At 41.5% G+C, this 20,203-nt stretch overlaps 1 non-coding gene across 1 annotated transcript; it reads left to right on the top strand.

Moving 5' to 3' along the window:
* Positions 1-7,460: 7,460 nt before the first annotated feature.
* Positions 7,461-7,535, top strand: Trnat-ugu (transfer RNA threonine (anticodon UGU)). The gene has a single exon. It is a non-coding gene; the product is annotated as a tRNA-Thr (tRNA).
* The last annotated feature ends 12,668 nt before the right edge of the window (positions 7,536-20,203 follow it).

Genomic DNA, 20,203 nt, shown 5'->3' with positions numbered 1-20,203 from the left:
TCACCCATCCAAGTGCCGACCACGCCCGAAAGTGCTAAACTTCAGTTATCTGACGGGAACCGGTGTATCCACTGCGGCAAGGCCATTGCCCCTACCACTTTTTATGATATTTTTGATCGTAGTTCAGGTCTGATGGCTGGGAAGAATGGACGTTTACCATGTTATGCACATTTATATTTTCACTACGTCGACACAGCTGGTCCAATTACGACCACAGGTGATGGTAGCCATAATGATCGTGCCAAGCATCCCGTGTACATTAGTTACACCCAAGTGTGTGGGCATCACAGCATTCGTGACATTTAAATTTGTTACTTCTTTGCTACTATATTCGCAATAAATTTTGCAGACAGTATCCGCATATGACGCTGAATGTACCTACAAAATTATATCATTGTACGACACATGTTTCGGGAGATACGTCATAAAAACTCAGGACAAGGCCAGACGCTGCATAGTACGGACGTGGACGCACAGCTGTAAATAAATGCCTGGTCAACACCAAGCTTTTCCGCTAGTCATCTATAAAGATAAAAAATCCCCAATATTGTCTACCAGCGTATTTTTGAAAAACCTTTATTTTGTCATCCATTTTTTTCCTGTAAAAATCGTAAAAGCCGTGCATCATTGTGTTTTTAAAAAGCGTTTCTTATTGTCATCTCTTTTTATGTATTTTAAACCATCTATCGCTTGTGTAACCTGTGGCTACAAGTCCATTCCCTTTATGGTGTAATCGAAATAATAAACAACGCAAAAAAGTGTGGGTCAATTTCTTCCTCATTTTTCGGAACTTCTGATAATAGTAAATCGTTGGCTCTTTGAGGGCGTGGTAGGTACATACAAGAGATTAGTGTAAGATTAGAATTTGGGTTAGATGCAGTGCCAGGAGGTTCTGTTTCTATCTGGCTAGCTTCAGAGTACTTCACCATCTACTAAGTGATGCGTTTCATTGTGAATGGTGTGTTCTGTGCTAGGTCTACCCTTTTACTGCACAATGCTGTTCCTTCGATGCTATTAAAACCAGGATGTTATCAAAATATATGCACAGTGGCAGACTGGAGTCTGCAGAAATATTTCCAGTGGTGGGGAGGGGGGAAGGCGGGTCGGGGCTGGAGTGCATGATTCTGAAACTGGCACTCTGTGTACAAATCAGCTGGTCAGTTACGAGGTGCATCAAGCTACAAGACTCTAACTCTATAAGCGCTACAACTGGCCAAAGCTAAGGTTTATCAGTATTGTGGAGAATTCTTATCTGGAAGAGTATACTGTAACGAATAAAAACTCTTTACTCCAGATTCCAGGGAGGGTTGGGGGCGATGGGTGAAAGTGCCCTTTTGCCTATCCTCCCCTCCCGACCTCCTCCCCTCCCCCTCCCCTTCACCCTCGCAGATGCCAATGGCTGGCCCGTTCATTTTGAGAACATCAGAGCTCCAGTAACCTTTCTGAGAAACTGTTCTTGTTGTCCTTGTGCGTCAATCTTACCACTCAGAACACCAGTGGGAATGTTGGTTATCGCTGAAATAACTGGTTTTCGGCTCTTATCAGTTTCCCAACCCTTCTTTAAGCTAATTGTTAAAGCCCGTCACAATACCAGTTCTTGTAATAACCGATTTTCAGTCTTTTATTTACATTATTTTCTCTAGTAAACGTAGAAATCAAACAAAGATTAAACAATTTTTACTTTCTCAGTTTCTTGATAAATGGAATCAAAATGTCAAATTAAATACCCTTATGATGACCTGCAGCCGTTCAGAACGAAATTAGAATTATATTAATACCGTCAGCTGCTCACGTGTGTCGATATATATCAACGGCGACAGGTGACAATGTGTGCACGTCTGGGACTCGAACCCGGGATCTCCTGCTTACATGGCAGGTGCTCTGCCCATCTGAGCCACCGAGGGCACAGACGATAGTGTGACTGCAGGTACTATCTCGCGCACGCCTCCCGCGAGACTCACATTCTCACCTTGCATGTCCACACACTACATTCGTAGTGTCCCACACCGACACACTCATTACTCGTGGAACACATTCTTACCAAGTCCAGATCGGGGAATACGTGTGCATCTTCACAGAAGAAGGTCATGGCTGGTATTGCCAGAACCATATACTTATATTGACATGGACATGTCTTCCACGAGGAATGAGTGTGTTGGAGTGGGACTCTACGACTGTAGTGTATGGACATTCAAGGTGAGAATGTGAGTCTCGCAGGAGGCGTGCGCGAGATAGTCCCTGCAGTCGAACCATACACTGTGTCCTCTGTGCCTCAGATGGATAGAGCGTCTGTCATTTTAGCAAGAGATCCCGGGTTCGAGTCCCGGTCGCGGCACACATTTTCACTTGTCCACGTTGATATTTATCAACGCCCGCGAGCAACTGACGGTATTAATATAATTCTAATTTCTTTAAATTAAATAGTCAAATAAAACTTTGTCCGATCTTCGCTGCTGGCGAGTGCTTCTATACTACAGAAAAATGGCAATATTATCCTACTGATTATAGTTTTTAGAAGCTCTGCTCAAAAATTATATTGTAATCGGTTATCACAGCACTATGCAGGCATTACGTATAGTCCAGCGATAAAGAGTGAAAACTGCGGCAGGAGAACTCTCTCTTTCGTTTTAATTTCTCTGTTTTTAAGGGCTAAAAGCAGATAACGGCATACTACGTAGACACAGCAGCAGATCAGGCACTTTCTACTTTTATCCAGAACTATGAATGATTTGTTAAATTTTAACTTTTTTCCTTGTATGATGTCGCAAGTCGACCAAATCTAACTTTGTTCTTCACTCGTACCGCATATCGTAAAATACTTCCAGACTTCCAGATGGTGCCATTCTATGTTACAACTGATGTTCGACAACAGCGGGAAACTGTGTCCAGTCTCGCGCTCTGCTTGTATAACAGGCACAGTATTGTCTCGGCAATGTTGGACCAATCCATTTGTTGCTCGTTTCTATCAGCAGTGTTATTAAAGTGGCATACATAACTTTTCCCATTTTTTTCTGTAATAACGCCGTATTTCAGTGCTATGGAAATCTTACGAATAAAAATTACTCGTCTTTTTTTAAAAAGGTTTATTTGAAAACTAAAAATTTTACTACGACATCTGTGGCTAATTGATATATCTGTTTTTACGTGGTTATCAGGAAAAAATGAAAAGATACTTGTTATAACCGAGAGCAAACAAATACTGAAAGACATCGGTTATTCAGAACTAAAATACCCATGTCGTTTTAACTGATCGGTTTTTCTATCTATAAACTGCAGTGTCGCCATAGAAAAGTGTGTCGCTCCATCAATGTCCATAGCAACTTTGAGATATGTGTTTATGCGCAATATCGGAAAATGGAAACACGAAGAGGTAATAAGCACCTGAGCGATAGAATTTATTTCACAGTCAGAAAAGTCGAGTGACAGGCAAGACTGAATCACTGTAATAGAAATTATATGGAAAGCTGTGTAAAGGAAAATTTCCAGTTCTTTCGTGGATTCCAAAATTGAAGCAAATTCCGGGACACCAAGGTGACATAGTCTTATACGGATAGTATTCCATGACTAACGTAATTGGCCCATATACTGTACTGGTATACGGATAATATTACACGACTAACGTAATTTACCTGAAATAATTTACAAACATGTTACTGTAACATTCGCTACTACTCATTACGCTAATTCACCTTCAGCCATTAAGCGCAAATCTCAGTTATGATACGTGCGGAAAACAAAAATTTATCAACCTAGTAACTCAAGACAACTACAAACGATCATTGTGTGCAAAATAAATAGAACACTTCATAAGAACATGACGGGTTTGAATCATTCCCACCGCAAAGGATGAAAAATTCAGGCTCGCACACAAGACCACTTGATAACTAACCAGAAATTCAGATTAGTTGTAGCTTCGGTGACAATCGCCTTTTTTTACATTTTCCCCGTAAACTAGATAATTATGAAACGTAAGCAACTACTCTAAAATATCTGCGGCAACGGCGTTGCCGCGGAGGTTGCATCGGTTCACGTGAGATCACCGAAGTTATGTGCGTTGTCGGGCGTTGAAGGCACTTGGATGGGTGATCATCCAGGCCGCCATGCACTCTTGCCATTTCTCGGGGTACACTCAGCCTCATGATGTCAATCGAGGAGCTACTCGACCGAATAGTAACGGCTCCGGTCAAAGAATACCAACATAACGACCGGGAGAGCAGTGTGCTGACCCCCGCCCCTCCTGTTCGCATCCTCCACGGATGATGACACGGCGGTCGGATGGTGCTGTCCCAGTAGGTCACTCGTGGCCTGAAGACGGAGTGCTTACAAAGCAAACTACTCTCCAGTGGATGGTCGTACTACTGAGACCTTGATGCCTGGCATCAATAACAGATGGCAGCACAAGAGGTTGGCTTACGCCTACTGCCGAATTTTGCGATCTGTCGTAAGCCTGCGTAAGCACGTAGGGCCTTCCGTCTTAAGTGCAAGCATATCCATTGCGTTTTCTGTCACGCGACTTGAGTGGAATATTTCATTATTTCTGAAATTTTATAGAAATGTTTTTCGTTGTATATCCTCACCATCGGTACTGAATTTACTGTAAAATTACTTGCTCACTTTTCGGAACTTCCGTTCATAGTAAATCGATACTATTTGAAGCCGTGGTAGACACGAGTCTAGTGTGCTTCACCTTCAGCACCTTCTGTGTCAGTCTCGGTTAATATGTCGCTGATTTCACAACGAACAGTTCGTTGTCTACTGAGTATACTGTCTGTTGCACGACACTATCCCTCCCACGCTGCTAAATGTAGGTCGTCGGCAAAATATGACTGCAGTGGAACAAGGGCGTCTGCAGAAATTTCCCCAGGAGGTGGTGGTGGCATTGGTAGTGGTGTGTGTGTGTGTGTGTGTGTGTGTGTGTGTGTGTGTGTGTGGAGGACTATTACTATGAAACTCACACAGTCCAGACCGCCAAGGAAAATAAACCTTGAGATTTGGAAAGAGTGTTGATCTTATACCGCTTATACTGCATATTTCAAAATTCCACCTCTAAGGGGGAGACACAGGACATGAAAGGATTTCTGAATCATGTAGCTATTAAGGTAATTTTGAAGCTAGGCATACGAACATTTGTATCTGGTTTCTAGGTCAGAAATAAAGAAATATGTGTACCAGTATCTTTGGGAATTTAACCTCTATGAGGTGAAATAGTGGATGAACATTTTATTTTGAGATAAATAATTATGGAAGAACTATGAAAGTATTTTTAAGGCTACATCTACGAAAATTGGTATTTGACTTCAAGGCTACAAATAAGAAAATACGTGTTTCGGTGTTTTTGGAAGTTCAACCCCTAAGGGGATGAAATAGAGTGAGCTGGTGCGTTTCTGGCACCAGTTTCCGTCGATCGTTGTTTCGATCTTTGAGTCGCGGTCCAGAGGACACTGCTCCCTAAGCGACTGTAGTAGTTCTCTGTGCAGCCCAACATCGGGCTTACCACGCTTACACTGGACACAGTTGCCAACAAATCGCCTGCCATCGCGATATAGGTTGGGCCAAAACATGTATTCCTGAACTCGGTTCAAGGTCTTGAAGAACCCCAAATGACCCCCGTCCGCCGACTCGTGGAAATATCTGAGTGCCATGCTAACTCGTTCCTGTGGAATACAGACCTTTACTTGGCCACGGTTGGCTCCCCCTTTACACAAGAGGCCCGCACGAAGGCAACAGCCAGTGACGACGTCGCCATCCACAAACTGCTGCATATTCGGTCCCCACCCGGCGTCCTCGGCCTGTTTGCCGGCTAAGTCGAAGAAGAAGCCGGGTGTCTCGGAGAGAAGGAAATTCACTCCCAGATCCGGCTCCACGTTTCTGAAAATGGTTCATTATGAAAGCATTATGAAAGCATATCTGACAATTCGTATTCGGCTAATCTGTTACAATTTTTAAAAACTACGTGTTTCACTGGTTTTTAACTTCGAGCATAAGGGGATGAAAATTTTATTGAAATATTTATTGCGTTATATTAAAATATTTTAAATCTGCATCTACGAAAACCGGTATTTCACTTCTCAATTAGATATAAAGAAATATGCGTTATACAAACAAGAATACAAACGGCTTGATTAACAAAAACCTTGGACCCCAGCTGTCAGCATTGCTTTTTGGTCATTCAGCAAAAGACCATGCTTCAACGGCGTTAAGTTTAGAAAAGTTTAGAAAGTGTTGCAGTTTATAAAAGACATAAAAAAACGATTAAAGAAAAAATGCTTTGCAGACCATGAACGGTCTAAGTAAGTAAAGAAGCGGATGATAAGCTAGCTCTTTATGCAAATAAGTTGGTCAGTTTAAGTTCCGAGACATGTCATGAAGCAGGAACGGAATCCTGTAGTTGCTACGATTGGCTAAAGGAAAAGTTTTGCAGAATCACGCGAAATCACTTCTGCAAGTGGCTGAGAATCTCGTAATGAATAAAAATTCTGTACTGAGAATTCCAAGGTGGGAGAGGCGAGATTCCTCCCCCCCCCCCTTCCCCCTTCTCAGAATCCTATCCTTCTTTACCTACAGCAAAAAATAAATAAATAAATAAAACTAGAGAAATTTCTACTGTGAAACTATTTGCATACAAGAGAACGGCCATTAAAATTTAACTCTTCAAAGTTTTAAGCCCTGGCCCGTTCGAAAATTCAATTTCTTTGTAGTTGCATTTTTTAAAGGTGTACTTGTCTAGACTCCTGGAACGGAAAGGTTTTTTTTTTTTAATCCGTGCTTTACAAAAGTTTCTACAGTCCATTGTTTGAAGCAGTGTCACGGCTGCCATGAGCCGCGCGGGGTACCCGCCATGTGTCCAACGCCTTGTCACGGTTCGCGCGGCTCCCCCCGTTGGAGGTTCGAGTCCTCCCTCGGGCATGGTTGTGTGTGTGTTGTCCTTAGCATAAGTTACTGTAAGTAGTGTGCAAACATACGGACAGATGGTTCAAATGGCTCTGAGCACTTTGGGACTTAACATCTGAGGTCATCAGTTTCCTAGAACTTAGAACGACTTAAACGTAACTAAATTAAGGACTTCACACACATCCATGCTCGAGGCAGGATTTGAACCTGCGACCGTAGCGGTCGCGTGGCTCCCGACTGAAGTGCCTACAACCGCTCGGCCACATCGGCCGGTCTATCATGTATTCTAGAAGAGCTGCACGGTCGTCAGTGGCACCTGTTCTTTCTAGAACAGTTACTATCTTCATATCTATGGTTAAACGTCACCCAGCCATTGACCTTCGTCTGTGCGAATGCGCACAGGCTACCGGAAATCTTACGGGAATCGTCACCTTAGTGTGAGCCAGTAATGAGTGGATGGACAAATACCTATTAAGTACATTACGTAATCGGATTGTGGGCGGTTCGGGGTGTGAGTCTCACGGGAAGCGTGCGAGGGATAAATTCCTGCAGTCGTGCTGTTCATTTGTGCCCTCGATAGCTCAGATGGATTGAGCGTCTGCCTTGTAAGCAGGAGATCCTGGGTTCGAGTCCCAGTAGCGGCACACTTTTCAGCTGTCCCCATCGAAGTATATCAACAACACCTGTCGGCAGCTGAGGGTTTCAATTAATTATCAGTTGTGTAGGTGATTCGATGAACCCTTTGCCAGGCACTTAAATGTGTTTTGCAGGGTATCCATATAGATGTAGATGATAACTCGTCCCGTGTCGCACGTGCTCAAAAGGATTCATACTGCAGAATGCATGCAAACATACTCACCGAAAATACGGACGAATATCAAGTGCAGGCTGCCGAATGCTGCATATCCAGCTTAGACAGATCGGCTTTTCCTGCCAAGAAGAACAGGAAGTTGCTGTCTAGGAACAATCAGAGGTAGAGGAAGGGCTGATAAATACTCCTTGAATTGCAGACTAAACGTAAATAACGAAAATACATTTTTGGTAAAAATTGGTCAAAACATAATCGTTTGCCCTCCGTATTGGATTAGCTGTTTTGAATATTGAAAATCTGACTTCAGATTCGTTTTCAGCGACATTAAGAATATATGTGTAACACTCAGTTCATGCAAATCGAAGTAATAATATAACTAAATGTTTTCCCTAAACTTTGAACACTTTTTTTTTTTTCGAGTAACGATTTTCTCAGAACGGCATGCAGCATAAATTAAAAGTGGTTCGATCTCTTAACTTCTACCTCTGACCCCTAAAAGTAAACACTTTTCTTAGGAACTTATAGCTATAATATGACATTTGTTAATATTAACTAATTTTTGTTTAGGCATAAGGAGTGAAACAAACCCCTCAAAATCGAACTCAAAGTTCGAATTAGCACTGTATCGTTAAATTTAAGGTTGTTTCATTGCGGTTAGGTATGCGCTCCCATTAATTTTATGTATTATCGACTGATGTTATCCATTTTCAAGTTCAGAGAAATAATGTAGTATCAACTGATGTTACCCATTTTTGAATTCAGGTAACATCTGAGGTGCCACACTGCACGCACTCTGCGTACTCCAGTCTCGCAAGCCCTTGATCAAATCATAATTACGGGCGCCATTTTTTATTGAAAATCTAAAATTAAGCTCATAGTATTGTCACTCGTAATTCCCAAACAGATCGTTCGAATGTATTTTCATTGTCTCAAAAAACGTAACGCCGGAATATAGTCACTAGATTTTTTTTCAGAGACGCTGTACGTTCGCGAGAAGACTTTCGTTCTGCGCGTGTCGAAGGACATTCCTCAGATATTACTGTGTGTGTGCTACTCAGTCGTGCCATTTAAGTGTACATCTTTGCATAGTTTTCCTTTCACGATGTAAACAGTGTTCCGCTCAGTTGCTAACTGGCCAGTGAGTGGTTCCGAAGGTGTCGGATGTGCGGTGCGTTCGGTCTGCTAGGACAACAGCAGACTGGCGTGGTGCGATGGCAGAAGCAGACACTGAGGGAGCTAGCTGCTGGGACGCCAGCGAACAATTTATGCTAAGTAAGACGAAGAGGACTATTCTAAAATTACGAGCCGTCTAAAAAGTGTTTACCATTGGTAAATCTTGCTGTTGAGTCTGACAAAACTGACAGTTTTTCCTAGAGATACAGGAAATCCCCCCACCCCCACTCAATGAATATTTGGTTGTGATGACAGACCGATTGGTAGTGTAGCCCGAGATCTAAGTTAGGTTGGAAGGTGGTAATTTGATTGAGAGTTGTTTACGCCAACGATTATGAATGCCGACTAAACGTTGTGCGAGCAGATTGCCCTGTAGCGTAGCCTAGTGTTTCCGTCCGCGCCACATTTAACACACTTTCTCTAACTGTGTACAAAAGTCTCACAACAGCCACGATAACTACGTTTCTGGTGGGGGGAGGGTAGAGTCCACTATGTAACTTTCACGGCAAATTTTAGTAACCGCATAAACTAACCGAAATAGAAGCGTCATTTTAACTATATTTCCTTTTGTGGGAAAATAATGGTTCTCCTCTTTTGGCAGCAACTGTAATATGTAGGCGACTTATTAGTTTTTTTTAAACTCTGAATCATGATCTCAATAGACGCAGTGCTTTTTTTACGTTACTTGATTTGTGGTCTATAGTAAACAATGCAACGAATTGGTAAATTCTTTGAAGTTTGACTTGTGTTACATAGACGACGTCTGCAATGTTCGTAAGGCCAAGTTTGCATATATTCGGTGTCTGTTTTTTTGGCCATGTACTGTATAATTAAGGGGAGGAGGATTATGTTCAAGGAGCAGTGCATTAGCAGTCTATGGAGAAATTGAGAATTTGGATCTAACGAACGGCATGCTCGGGCAGTTCGTGATATTCTGTTGACCACTGTGTAATTCGGACACAGTGATCATTGCCTCTCCCTAGTAACCAGGGGACTCGGGTGCTAATCCTGGTCTGGCACAAATTTTCAACAGTGCCCATTGACTAAAGTCTGTGCCCATTGTCAGCTAATATCATTGTTTCGGTGTTAAATAGTATTTTGTTCGCGATACGTGGTTTAGCTTTTTCATGGATAACAGCTTTGAAAAGCGTACAGGTTATATTGATATTCGCTCGTCGTTAGTCCAAGGCAACTATAGCGATTTATAAACACAGTTGTAGTTCGTATTAAGCCCACATACGTAATTGTGTCCTGTGTTTCTTTACCAAGAACTACTCCGTAAGTAATTCCCCTGTAGTGGTATTTTGTTATAGTATTTTGTTTAAATATTTATAGACTGCAGGCTTGGATGAAATATGAAACACATGTCCGAAGTTCCTGTTGATATTGCAGATACTGTTTCATCCGTACTAGGGGCCAAAACATTTCATCAAATACAGAAGGACACAATTTGTCTCGAGATTTAGCAATTTTTCGTAATAGAGGCCTTGCGTCGATATGTTTTTCTCTAATTCTTGTTTGGATTTAATCTTAAAACACACTAACTCTTCCACCACTTATTCGATATGTGTTTTCATCCCTTTCGTAGCCTAGAGTTCCTAAACGGTCGATAATATTAATAATTTCCTTTCTCAATTTTATTTTCTGTAAAATCTCCTGTTTATGGTTATTGCTAACATGTTTCACGTTCTCACTTTTATTATTTTTATTTTTCTAGTTTTGTGCCTTGTAGCCAAATTTTCTTTGAATCTGGTTTTCAATTCTGAAATAGTAACAGTTGAAGGTCAAGAGAAGATTGCGGTCTATTTGAGGAGAGTGGCTTGGAGATTTTTTATAACAGACGTATACAGGTCATGGGGATCCTTACCTATATACATTTACTTCGAGTGTGATGTAGCCCATTCTCTTGTCATGATCTCGGCTGTATCATAGCACATTGTCTCGGTTAGGATGGAGATTTCTGTTGAGAGTTGCCGAAGTCAACGAAAGTGATTACAAAGTAAAGACTGTGCTAACAGAACGATCTCTAGCGTAGTCCAACTCGTTCTTTCTGTCCTTTTAAAGCCTCTTTTAATTAAAAATAACTAAAGCTGCAAGATACAATCACAAAAACTGTATTACGTAATAGAGTACTCCCAGACTATTGTTGTGTAAGTTGTGTGCGTACACTATTTTTTTTTGTTAGTGAATATACACTTTTTTACTCATTTGCTGGGTTTCAGTTTTCCCCGTTTTCTGGCAAAAAACCTTTTCCTGTGAAGGGCCCATTAGCTTGTCGGTTATATTTGTGACATTCTCGACGGTCAGTAATTTCGTGATAGTCCATCCACCGGCGTCATTGTTAACATCTGATATAGATTTAAGTATTAGGAAGGCTAATATGAAGCTAATGCATGAGTAGGTCTAATAATTAATAAAAATAGGAATGCGGGTAAGCTACTACATACAGCATAGTGAACGCATTGTTGTGGCCAAGATAGCCACGAATCCCACGCCTACCAAAGTCGTAAAAGTAGTCCTCAGATGATGAAGAAATTGATGGAATGTGTGATGAGATAAAAGAAATCATTCAGATAGTGATGGGAGATGAAAATTTAATATTAATGGGTGACTGGAATTCGACAGTAGGAAATGGAAGAAAAGGAAACGTAGTAGGTGAATATGGAATGGGGGTAAAAAATTAAAGAGGAAGCCGCCTGGTAGGTTTTTGCCCAGAGCATAACTTAATCATAACTAACACTTGGTTCAAAAATCATGAAAGAAGGTCGTATACATGGAAGAGACCTGGAGATACTGCAATATTTCATATAGATTATATAATGGTAAGACAGAGATTTAGGAACCATATTTTAAATTGTATGACATTTCCAGGGGCAAATGTGAACTCTGATCACAATATATTGATTATGAACTGTAGATTAAAACTGAAGAAACTGGAAAAAGGTGGGAATTTAAGGAGATGGGACCTGAAAGAACTGACAGAATCAGAAGTTGTACAGTGTTTCAGGAAGAGCATTAGGGAACGATCTACAGGAATGGGGGAACGTAATACAGTGTGATGGGGGATCTGAGTGGTGTACTGTCAAGGGGGAGGGGGTTCCTCAGGGATCAGTGTTGGGGCCGCTATAGTTCCTTATTTAAATAAATGATATGCCCTCAAGTATTACGGGTAACTCTAAAATATTTTTGTTTGCTGATGACACTAGCTTGGTAGTAAAGGATGTTGGGTGCAACATTGACTCCGTTTCAAGTAGTGCAGTACATGACCTCAGTCCATGGCTTGTAGAAAATAAACTAACGTTAAATCACAGTAAGATTCAGTTTTTACAGTTTCTAACACACAATTCAACAAAACCTGACGTTTTAATATCACAGCATAGGCATATGATTAGTGAAACTGAACGGTTCAAATTCCTAGGTGTTCAAATAAATAGTAAGGTGTTGTGGAAAGCCCACGTTCAGGATCTTGTTCAAAGACTTAATACTGCCACTTTCACTATTCGAACGGTACCGAAAGTGAGTGATACTTCGCCAAGTAAATTAGTCTACTTTGCTTATTTCCATTCACTTATGTCGCATGGTATTATGTTTTTGGGTAACTCTTCCCATTCTAGAAGGATATTTTTGGCTCAGAAACGAGAGGTTCGGGCAAAAAGTGGTGTGAGTTCACGAACCTCTTGCCGACCTCTGTTCAGGGAGTCTGGGTATTTTGACATTGGCCTCTCAATATGTATATTCCTTATTGTCGTTTCTTGTTACCAATATTAGTTTATTTCCAACAATAAGCAGCTTTCACTCGGTTAATACTCGGGAGAAATCAAACCTCCATTTGGATCGGACTTCCTTAACTCTTGTGCAAAAATGTGTGCAGTATACTGCTGCATCCATTTTCAATAAGCTGCCACTCGAATTCAAAAATCTTAGCAGTAATCCACGCGCTTTCAAATCGAAACTGGAGTGTTTCCTCATGGGTCACTCCTTCTATTCTGTCGAGGAGTTAATTGAAAAATTAAGCTGATTCTCATTGTACTGCTGATAGCGTTTGCTTAAACTTATGGACTGATTTTCTCTCAGGTTCATGAACATGTATTTTTATCTGTTATTACTTTTATGTTGTAAGTTCATGTGTCGCCCTAACCGCCGTCTGCTTCACGTCTGCTGTGCAGCGAGCTACCTTAATTTAAGTATTAACTGTATTTTTCTTACTTGTCACTTCTTCTTCCGTGTGTTTTTGCTTTTGCTGCCTCGGAGTGTAGCGGCAGTGGGGAGTCTAGTGCGTCGCATGGTGCACCCCAGGTGTTAGATGCTTCACCCACTGTCCCTGCTGTCGAGACATCTTCGCGGGTACCGGGCGCGGCTGGCCACCCTCTCCCCAAGGGGAGTGGCGGGTTCAGCGGCGTTCGCGGCGCACGAGGCGGAGGGTCAATGTGGAGGCTGGCCGTGTGGCATCGCCCGCCCTGCCTGTGAATGGACATGTGGCTGCTCCTTCAGCAAGGTCCGAGCAGGCACACGGGGGGAGGGGTTTATTAGTTATTGGGAGCTCCAACGTTAGGCTGGTGATGGAGCCCCTTAGGGAAATAGCGGAAAGGTCGGGGAAGAAGGCCAGTGTTCACTCTGTGTGCTTGCCGGGGGGTCTCATCCGAGATGTGGAGGGGGCCCTACCGGCGGCGATAGAGAGCACTGGGTGCACCCGACTGCAAATTGTTGCTGATGTCGGCACCAATGACTCCTGCCGTCTGGGTTCAGAGGTCATCCTCAGTTCGTACAGGCGGTTGGCGGAGTTGGTGAAGGCGGAAAGCCTCGCTCGCGGGGTGGAATCAGAGCTAACTATTTGTAGTATCGTTCCCAGAACCGATCGCGGTCCTCTGGTTTGGATCCGAGTGGAAGGCTTAAACCAGAGGCTCAGACGATTCTTCGGAGAGCTGGGGTGCAAATTTCTCGACCTCCGCAATGGGGTGGAGAAATGTATGGTCCCCCTGAATAGGTCAGCCGTGCACTACACGCCGGAAGCGGCTACGAGGGTAGCGGAGTACGTGTGGAGTGCACATGGGCTTTTTATTAGGTTAGAGAATTCCCTCCCTAGGCCCGACAAGACGCCTCCTGAGACGCGGCAAGGCAGGAGTAGGCAAAATGCGACAGGGAATAACAATATTAATGTGCTAATAGTAAACTGCAGGAGCGTCTATAGAAAGGTCCCAGAACTGCTCTCATTAATAAACGGTCACAACGCCCATATAGTACTAGGGACAGAAAGTTGGCTGAAACCACATGTAAACAGTAATGAAATCCTAAACTCCGATTAGAATGTATATCGCAGAGAAAGGCTGGACAGTAAAGGGGGAGGCGTGTTTATAGCGATAAGAAGTGCAATAGTATCGAAGGAAATTGACGGAGATTCTAATTGTGAAATGATTTGGGTGAAGGTCACGGTTAAAGCAGGCTCAGACATGGTAATTGGATGTCTCTATAGGCCCCCAGGCTCAGCAGCTGTTGTGGCTCAGCACCAGAAGAATAATTTGGAAAATATTTCGAGTAGATTTCCCCACCATGTTATAGTTCTGGGTGGAGATTTTAATTTGCTGGATATAGACTGGGAGACTCAAACGTTCGTAACGGGTGGCAGGGACAAAGAATCTAGTGAAATATTTTTAAGTGCTTTATCTGAAAACTACCTTGAGCAGTTAAACAGAGAACCGACTCGTGGCGATAATATATTAGACGTTCTGGTGACAAACAGACCCGAACTATTTGAATCAGTTAATGCAGAACAGGGAATCAGCGATCATAAAGCGGTTACTGCAACGACGATTTCAGCCGTAAATAGAAATATTAAAAAAGGTAATAAGATTTTTCTGTTTAGCAAAAGTGACAAAAATCAGATTACAGAGTACCTGACGGCTCAACACAAAAGTTTTGTCTCAAGTACAGATAGTGTTGAGGATCAGTGGACAAAGTTCAAAACCATCGTACAATATGCGTTAGATGAGTATGTGCCAAGCAAGATCGTAAGAAATGGAAAAGAGCCACCGTGGTACAACAACCGAGTTAGAAAACTGCTGCGGAAGCAAAGGGAACTTCACAGCAAACATAAACATAGCCAAAGCCTTGCAGACAAACAAAAATTACGCGAAGCGAAATGTAGTGTGAGGAGGGCTATGCGAGAGGCTTTCAGTGAATTCGAAAGTAAAGTTCTATGTACTGAATTGGCAGAAAATCGTAAGAAATTTTGGTCCTATGTCAAAGCGGTAGGTGGATCAAAACAAAATGTCCAGACACTCTGTGGCCAAAATGGTACTGAAACAGAGGATGACAGACTAAAGGCCGAAATACTAAATGTCTTCTTCCAAAGCTGTTTCACAGAGGAAGACAGCACTGTGCTTCCTTCTCTTGAAGTCGCATAGTTGACAAAATGGTAGATATCGAAATAGACGACAGAGGAATAGAGAAACAATTAAAACCGCTCAAAAGAGGAAAGGCCGCTGGTCCTGATGGGATACCAGTTCGGTTTTACACAGTGTACGCGAAGGAACTTGCCCCCCTTCTTGCAGCGGTGTACCGTAGATCTCTAGAATAGCGAAGCGTTCCAAAGGATTGGAAAAGGGCACAGGTCATCCCCGTTTTCAATAAGGGACGTCGAACAGATGTGCAGAACTATAGACCTATATCTCTAACGTCGATTAGTTGTAGAATTTTGGAACACGTATTATGTTCGAGTATAATGACTTTTCTGGAGACTAGAAATCTACTCTGTAGGAATCAGCATGGGTTTCGAAAAAGACGGCCGTGTGAAACCCAGCTCGCGCTATTCGTCCACGAGACTCAGAGGGTCTTAGACACGGGTTCACAGGTAGATGCCGTGTTTCTTGACTTCCGCAAGGCGTTTGACACAGTACCCGACAGTCGTTTAATTAACAAAGTAGGAGCATACGGACTATCAGATCAGTTGTGTGCTTGGATCGAGGAGTTCCTAGATAACAGAACGCAGCATGTCATTCTCAATGGAGAGAAGTCTTCCGAAGTAAGAGTGATTTCAGGTGTGCCGCACGGGAGTGTCATAGGGCCGTTGCTATTCACAATATTCATAAATGACCTGGTGAGTGACATCGGAAAGTCTCTGGGGCTTTTTGCAGATGATGCTGTGGTGTATCGAGAGGTTGCAATAATGGAAAATTGTACTGATGTGCAGGAGGATCTGCAGCGAATTTACGCATGGTGCACGGAATGGCAATTGAATCTCAATGTAGACAAGTGTAATGTGATGCGAATACATAGAACGATAGGTCCCTTATCATTTAGCTACAAAATAGCAGGTCAGCAACTGGAAGCAGTTAATTCCATAAATTATCTGGGAGTACGCATTAGGAGTGATTTAAAATGTCGACTGTCAATGGTAAGAAAAGTGTTTCTAAAGAAGAAAAATTTGTTAACATCGAGTATAGCTTTAGGTATCAGGAAGTCTTTTCTCCGAGTATTTGTATGGAGTGTAGCCACGTATGGAAGTGAATAATGGACAATAAATAGTTTGAACAAGAAGAGAATAGAAGCTTTCGAAATGTGGTGCTACAGAAGAATGCTGAAGATTAGATGGGTAGATCACATAACTAATGTGGAGGTATTGAATAGGATACTGGAGAAGAGAACTTTGTGGCACAACTTGACTAGAAGATGGGGTCGGATGGTAGGACACGTTCTGAGACATTAAGGAATCACCAATTTAATATTGGAGGGCAACGTGAAGGGTAAAAATCGAGGAGGGAGACCAGGAGATGAATACACTAAGCAGATTCACAAGGATGTAGGTTGCAGTTGGTACTGGGAGATGAAGCTTCCACACGATACAGTAGCATGGAGAGCTACATCAAACCAGTTTGTGGACTGAAGACAACAACAACAACAACAACAAGGTATTTGTCTCATGTGTAACCTTCAACAGAAGTGGGGCAGACAAGAGGGTTAGATTATATGTACTTTCCATTGAAATTGATCCATAATGGGGAGATACTCAATGGGAAAATAATATGCTAATTTATTATCCACAGACCGCAAATGGACTGATCATGAACGAGGAATGAAAATTTGGTCACACTTCTGATAGTACACGTATTATTTGACCCCCCCCTCTCTCTCTCTCTCTCTCTCTCTCTCTCTCTCTCTCTCTCTCTCTCTCTCTCTAACACACACACACACACACACACACACACACACACACACACACTCACACTCAATCGCGCGCGCGCGCGCTTGTTCTACTAAGTAATTCAATTCATTAATGGTGTCGGAAGAGATGGTTAGCAAGAAATCCTTTAGGCTCCTCGTAAACTGAAATCTGTCAGTAGTAAAGCTTTTTATGGCTGCCGGCAAGTTACTGAAAACATCGTTCTCCTTAATGATGGAGACTTTCTTGCACCAAAGTAATTAACTTACCAATTTTTGTGGAGATTATTCACTTCTAGTTATGACTTCATGAAATGAGCTGTTGATTTGAAAATATTCATTTGTTTTCAAAACACAATATTCACGGGGAGAACGTATCTTCCATCTCCACCATGTTAACTGATCTATTTATATGACCCTTATCCTAAGTTGTGTTATATTAACGGTAAAACACAAAACATTTCTTACATGCATTTCCACTATTTTCCAACAAGCTGACAATTTTTCATGAATAATATATTAATAGTGAAATTTTTAGAAAAATTTTGAAAGACAGGTTTTGCGGGCAAATTTCAAAAATTAAAAGACCATAGTGTTCATTATAATACAATTTCTCCATGGTTTTTAATTCCTACTCCGAAGTTTTCTTTTGTTTCCTTTACTGCTTGCTCAGCAAACAGATTGAATAACATCGGGGATAGGCTACAACCCTGTCTCACTCTCTTCCCAACCATTGCTTCCCTTTCATATCCCTCGACTCTTCATGCCCTCGAGTAAGAAAACTGGTCGTTAGAATTCCATGGTTCTGGGATAAATGGTTTGAGAGGAAAGGTACATTTAGTTAGAAAAGTTACGGAAAATTTAAAGTTGCATTGCACTTACCGTCGTACATGCACTCATTTAAATTCATAGTTTCTTTCACTTTCCAATAGTACGCATGCTGTACATAAACATAACATTTGTTTCATGATATTTACTTTTTTATTTCTTGCAAGTCTTCTAGAACTTCTTTCGAAAACTTTGTGGGTAGATCTTGGCATTTGTTTTGTTCAGAAACGTTATTACTCTAGCAAACAACTGACTACGAGACAAGAAAAAATGTATTCAATAGGTGAAAGCTCAAAGCTACGGGTAAAATGTCCCTAGGCTTATCATCTCAAAGAAGAGATGGCACAGAGAAACAAGTGGGCATGTCTTACATAGCAAGCTGCCATTTAAACCGACATTTAGAACCTTCAAATACGGATTTGGACTAAAATACTTTCATATTCACACTAAGTGTAAATAAAACTGGTACAATCACCAATAAACAAAATTATTTTCATTGTTTTCGGGGTTCCTTTTGCCTTTCGGAATAAATATATTGCGAATCAGTAGTTAACATGCCTGGTTCCCCAAACAGGAGACGACTAGAAACTTCCGAAATGTGGTGGTGTAGAAGAATGCTAAAAAAGTTTTGATCGAATAGCTGATGGGGAGATACGAAATCAGATTAGGGAGCAGAGAAATTAATGGCACAAATTGACAAAAAGAAGCGATCGTGGGTAAATGTCATATTTCGATTCCACCCATCCGCTGTGACCCACGACGTTCTGCATAACGTTGATTAGTTGCATTTCGAAGGATACCAGTGGCCTTATTAAATGTTAACTGCGATTGCCTTCGTTTCTAGAGCAATTTATAATGTTCGTTAACTATGATTTTTTTCGGAATATATCGTGATGAACTCTGGGAGGAACCACAGAACACAGCTTAAATTGTCGTTGAAGAAACGAGTAGTGATTGTATTTTTATCTTTCTTATCCGACACGTTGGGGAATCCAAGGTATAATGGGGTACACAGTTGAAAACTTTGATTAAATGTACAAAATTGATAAATAAGAGAGTTACAAATTTTTATATGAACACATTATGATGTATTAATCACAAAAATACAAGAACATTGCCATAAAATAAAACAACAATATTTTCTCACTCAAAAACAGAAATTTATAACATTTGCACGCGTCACAATGGGGTGGTAAATACAAGTGATTACAAAAACGTATAAAATTATCCGAAATGCAGAAAATATTGGCTTGCTCGTTATTTTTTTTAGTTTAAAGTGAGTATTAATGTCAAACTACAGTTTTCATGAATCGTATCCTTTTCTTGAGGCTGTTTACAAAATTCACACACGGGGAGACACTCATCATCTTCGCTATCTATTCCTGCACAAGAATCGTGTGTCAGTTTTTTGCAGGTGGAACAAGCGACCCAACTTCCAACTGATTTTGAATATAACCCACCACAATATACACATTGACAGTCAGAACTTTCCTCATAATCACTCTCGTTAGTATTGTATTCTCTCTCCTTTTTTCCATTTACCTTCAGAATCTTTCTCTCTTTTTTGAGTTCTTAATTTTATTCTCTTTCGCAGAAAGTTTTCTGTTTGCTCTTTCTTCTTTGTCAATGTTCTTTTTTCTATTTCTCCCATTAATGACTTTTAACTCTTTTTTTGTACGGCGAATCAGTTAAAACAACGTTGTTCCCCCTTTTCAGTCTCGCTCTTTTCTTGCTTTCGTTAACTTTTGACAAGAAAATCAGAATCTCAGGTGAAATATGAAATGAGGAGGTTGTGTTGTCAGTTGTCATCCAAGAGCACCCAAGATTAGAACAATTAGCCCCAATAACTTTGTTATTCTTAGGCGGCAGTTCATTGTAACAATTCGCTGAAACCTCGTCCCCTTGATTATCCAGCCCGTTTGAGTCGTCTTTTTCAGCTGGTGTGCTAGGTGAAGGCAATTCCAATTGTTCAGATATAATAACCTCTTTATCTGACGGCCTATCACGTCCGCTGTCAGTTGTGTGTGCCGGGAGGAAGTGTGCGTCGTGAATATGGATGGGTCCGTGGGCCATATTGCTGTAGCTTCGAAACCTTTAATAGCGGTTTTCATTGTTGCGCTTTAGACGAAAGCTGAACCAAAAAGCGTAGAAATTTGAAAGATAGTTACGACTTTCGCTGCATGGTTCCGTAGCCATTTTCGAAGCTGATCACTATAACGAGGATTTATAAAACAAACATCAAGCGGCTGAAGTCTGTGAGAGCAATGTGGTGGTAAAGAAACGCCACTCTCCCTCGCGTAGTCCATAACGTCAATGTTCGTGGTATGTGCTGAGTGGCCATCTGAT

Source organism: Schistocerca gregaria, unplaced genomic scaffold, assembly GCF_023897955.1.
Source record: "Schistocerca gregaria isolate iqSchGreg1 unplaced genomic scaffold, iqSchGreg1.2 ptg000418l, whole genome shotgun sequence".
NCBI lineage: Eukaryota > Metazoa > Arthropoda > Insecta > Orthoptera > Acrididae > Schistocerca > Schistocerca gregaria.
This window is presented reverse-complemented; position numbering and strand designations above follow the sequence as displayed.